Source organism: Dipodomys merriami, unplaced genomic scaffold, assembly GCF_024711535.1.
Source record: "Dipodomys merriami isolate MVZ:Mamm:240054 unplaced genomic scaffold, mDipMer1.0.p SCAF_106, whole genome shotgun sequence".
NCBI classification, from domain to species: Eukaryota; Metazoa; Chordata; class Mammalia; order Rodentia; family Heteromyidae; genus Dipodomys; species Dipodomys merriami.
The window spans coordinates 3,287,501-3,292,520 of NW_027202338.1; positions in this window are offsets into that span (position 1 = coordinate 3,287,501).

A 5,020-nucleotide genomic window follows, 5' to 3' on the forward strand; every position below is an offset into this window, starting at 1 on the left:
TTGAGTGAATAAATAAACTTGGAAACAGCTTTGAAAAGACTGGATAAACCTGGGCGCCAGTGGCTCATGCCTGTCATCCTAGCTACTTAGGAGGCTGAGATCTGAGGATCATGGTTCAAAGCCAGCCTGGGCAGGAAAGTCCATGAGACTCTTATCCCCAACAAACCACCAGAAAACCAGAGGTGGTGCTGTGGCTCAAGCTGAAGAACTAAGGGACAGTGTCCAGGCCCAGAGTTCAAGCCTCATGACCAAAAAAACAAAACAAACAAACAAAAAAAAACTGGATTAACACTTGGAGGGGGGCTGGGAAGGTGGCTCAGTGGTAGAGTGCTTGCCTTGCATGCATGAAGCCCTGGGTTCTATTCTTCAGCACTGCATGCACAGAAAAATCCGGAAGTGACACTGTGGCTCAAGTGGTAGAGTGTTAGCCTTGAGCTGGAGAGCCGAGGTATATCGCCCAAGCCTAGAGTTCAGGCCCCACAACTGAAACAAAAACAAAACAAAACAAAAAACTTGGAAGCTGGCAATATGGCTCCGTGGTAGAGTGCTTGCCTTGCATGCATGCATGAAGCCCTGGGTTCGATTCCTCAGTATCACATACACAGAAAAAGCCTGAAGTGGTGCTGTGGCTCAAGTGGTAGAATGCTAGCTTTGAGCAAAAGAAGCTTAGGGATAGTACACAGGCCCTGACTTCAAATCCCAGGACTGACAAAAAAAAAAAAAAAAACTTGGAGGGAGGCAATTCAAGTAGAGAAAATTACTAGAGCTGGACACAATGGCTCCTGTCTACAATCCTAGGTACTCAGAGTATCTTAAGTTCAAGACCAGCCTGAGCCATCCTGGGCAAGAAACTTCATGGGAATCTTTTTTTTTGGGGGGGGGGGAGGAGGGGTGCGGTCATGGGGCTTGAACTTTGGGCCTGGGCGCTGTCCCTCAGCTCTTCAGCTCAAGGCTAGCGCTCTACCACTTGAGCCACAGCGCCACTTCTGGCTTTTTTCTTTTTGCTTATGTGGTGCTGAGGAATCGAACCCAGGGCCTCAGGCATGCAAGGCAAGCACTCTACCACTGAGCCATCTTCCCAGCCCCTATGGGAATCTTATCTCCAATTAACAACCAGAAAAGCTAGAAGTATAGCTGTGGTTCCAGTGGTAGAGCACCAGCCTTGAACAACAACAACAACAAAAATTCAGGGACAGTGCCAAGGCCCTGAGTTCAAGCCCCAGGATTGGTCCTCCCTAAAAAAGTAATCTTTTCTTTTGTGCTGGGATGTAACTCAGTGGCTAAGCACTTGTCTAGGAAGTGCAATGTCCTGGGTTCCACTCCCAGTACCAAAAAAGAAAAGACAAGTTGATTGGGAAGGTGGCTCAGTGGTAGAGCACTTGCCTTGAGCTGAAGAGCTGAGGGACAGCGCCCTGGCCCAGAGTTCAAGCCCCATGACCGACAAAAAAAATCTTTTATTTTTTGGGGGGCTACTGGGGATGGAACTCAGGGTCACACACCTTCTTGGGAACCCTGAGTACTCTCCCAGCCAGCCCCAGCCTGAAGGCTTTTATTCTTAGAAAAGTACTTCTCAATAATACTCCAGCATGGGGGACTGGGCAGAAGGGACCTCTCTGGGTTTGACACAGTGGCTGGGAATGGGGAGATGCTTGCCAGAAATGTGGAGGTTGAAGCTGACTGTAGAGCCCAGCAGAGAGAGACCTCTGCTCTTCCACATCCCCTCCCTCCCACCCCACCCCCTTCATCCTGGCGTCTGAGTCCTTGGAGCCCCTACCCCAGCCAGCCTGAGATGTGTCAACACAGCTCTGCTGCCTTCTGGTCAGGACAATGTTTGCCCTGAGGATCTGGGGAGATGGGGTGGTTGCTATGGAGACAAGCACCCTCCTCCAGGCCCGTAAGACACAGAGGGCCTTAACTCTGTGTCTTTGAGAGTTGACTCCTTTCCCATGTCCCTGGGCTCCAAGTCCTGTTTCTGTCTCTCTGCCTCTGTCTCTGTCTCTGAGCCATTTCATCAGGTCAGCCTCACTTTTCTTCTGGAACTTAAGGTGTCCTGTCTCTTGTCTCTTTCTTTATCTCTCACACTCTCTCTGGATCCCTAATTTTGAATTCTGTCTTTCCAGGCTCTCTCTCTCTCTCTCTTTTTCACTCTCTCTCTTCCCTCCCCCTTCTCTCCCCCCACCCTTTCTCTGGGTTTCATGGTTCTTTATCTTTTCAATAGCCATATATTTTTGGTTTGTGTTTATGTTTATATTAGGACTTGAATTCTGCACCTCAAGCTCTTAACTTTTCCACTCAAGGCTGGTGCTCTACCACTTGAGCCACACCTCCACATCCAGTGTTTTTACTGGTAAATTGGAAATCAGAGTCTCAAGGACATTTTCTTGTCTGCTTGGGTTGGCTTTGAACCTCCATCCTCAGATCTCATCCTCCTGAGCAGCTAGGATGACACACAGGAGCCTGTCTGACCAATCTGACCAATCATCATTTTTTTTTTTCCAGTCCTGGGGTTTGAACTCAGGGCCTGGACACTGTCCCTGAGCTTCTTTTGCTCAAGGCTAGCACTGTACCACCTGAGCCACAGCGCCACTTCTGGCTTTTTCTGTGTATGTGGTACTGAGGAATCGAACCCAGGGCTTCATGCCTGCTAGGCAAGCACTCTACCACCAAGCCTCCTTCCCAGCCCTCAATCACCATTTTTTATTTGTTTGTTTGTCAGTCTCTCCAGGCTTCTATCTCTGGCATTAGTCTCTTTCTAGTTCTGTGTCTTCACATTCTGTGGGGCAGGGGATGGCGACAGAGATGTCCATTTCTCTACCCCTCTCTGGTCCTCCGGGTTGGTGGATAGCGACTCAGGAGGATGAGATCTGAGGATCCCAGTTCGAAGCCAGCCTGGGCAGAAATGTGAGACTGTCTCTCTATGGCTTCCTCCCTGTGTCTCTGCCTTCCAGACCTCGTCTCTCTTCAGTCCAGAATCCCACAGGGCCATCTCTGCCTCAGTCCCTACAGGAAATCCTCCTTCCCATCTCTCTCTGCCTCATTTCTCCTGCACCATCTGCCAGCACCCCAGGTCCCCGCCTGCTCCCCACTGGTTTTGCTTGGCCAAGCAGCCTCATGGGGGTTGGAGTGGGGGGGGGGTGCGGGAAGAGACAGAGACTTTCCAGATTCTTCCCTATCACCACATCCTGGGCAGGGGCATTGTCTGGTCAGTGCTGGGGGCGGGGGTGGTGGGGGTGGTGGGAGGGTGGGGGGGAGGAGGGAGTGTAGGTGAGAGACAAGAACCAGAAAAGCAATAACCAAGGAAAATGGAAAGAGAAACAGACAGAGGTCAGAAAGGCAAAATGAGACAGGAGAGGAGGAAAGTCCTGGCAGATCAGAAAGACAGAATGTGGGGTTATTAGAATTTAAGAGAAAGGGCAGATTAATACCAACGAGAGATGCAGAAGGTAGGATGAAAGAGAGACAGAGATGATGGAAATAAGTCTGGAAAGAAAGACAAGGGAGAAGCTGGGGCTGGGAGAGGCAAATGCTAAATTTAGAGACAGGAAAAACAGAAGACCATGCATAGGGTTGACAGCTTGGGGAGCTGTGTCCCTGGGGTAGGGATGGGCTGAGGAGATGGGGTCGTCAGGAAAGCACTGGACTACTTCTCTGACTCCAATTTCTAGAAAAGTGTGTGTGTGTGTGCGCGCGTGTGCACACGCGCATGTGTATACCAGTACTGATGCTTGAACTCAGGGCCTGGGTGCTGTCCCTTCAAATTTAGTGCTCTACCCATTTGAGCCACAGCTCTACTTTTGGCTTTTTTTTTTTTTTGCCAGTCCTGGGGTTTGCCAGGGCCTGGGGCTCTGCTGCTGAGCCTCTCTGTGCAGGGCTAGCGCTCTACCACTTGAGCCACAGCACCACTTGTGACTTTTTCTGTGTATGTGGTACTGAGGAATTGAACCCAGGGCTTCATGAATGCTAAGCAAGCACTCTACCACTAAACCACATTCCCAACCTTTGTGTTTTGTATTGTTTTGTATGTTTCATTGGAGATGAATATCACTGACTTTTCCTGGTCCAGTCTGGCTTTGAACCAAGATCCTCAGGTTTCAGCCTCCTGAGTAGCTGGGATTACAGGCATGATCCACCAAGCCTGGCTGTTTCTACATGTCTTAAACTGCAGAATCTGTTGGCTGCCCCCAGGATACTGCTGTCTGTCCCAGATCCTGTGGAATTTTATAGATTCAGGACAGCTAAGCTGGGCAGAGGCCAGTCTGGGGAGCCCCCCCCTTCTCTTCCTGTCCTTCTCTGTCTCTCTCTTTCTAGATCTTTCTGGGCTTTGGTTTCTTTTTCTATCTCTCACACCACCTCAGTCCTTCCTCTCCCTTTCCAGTATCCTCCCTCCCCGTTCCCCAGTGGGGTGACCTTTGGGCCTTCTTGGAACCCAGGAGACTCCCTCTCAACCCCAGCCTCTCCTTGAGGTGCCGGGCCATCTTAAACTCCCTTTCCTTCTCCTTTCCCAGGATCCACAGGGCGCCAGGAATGTGGAGCAGAGGGCAGGGAGGCCCCCAGGGGCCAGGCTACAAGGACCCCCCCCCATCCTCTCACCCCCACCCCTTCAGACTTGTCTCCTTCCAGCCTCTAATGCAAACATCACATCCCTTGTTATATTCCCTGCCCCTCCTAGGGCTCTGGGCCTCAGTTTCCCTTCTGCAAAATGGGCAGAGTGGGTGTAGTCTCTGTCCCATTTTTTTTTCTTCTGGGTCCCAGGGGAGGGTGCACTCATCATGTAGATGGAGGATGAAGGCTCTGGGGCGGGGAGGACCCCATAAGCAGCTCTCCCCTGACCCTGGACAGATGTTTCAGATGTCTGTCCCCCTCTTGCCTCTCCTCCCTCCACAAAAGAAGAGCCTGGAAGAGACCTCATGTGATCTTGATAATAGGGACCTCGGAAATTTTAGGGGAGCCTTGCACACCTGTGTGCATTTCTTTCTATCACCATCACCCCTGTTCCTCTGCTCTGGACCCTGCTGAAAAC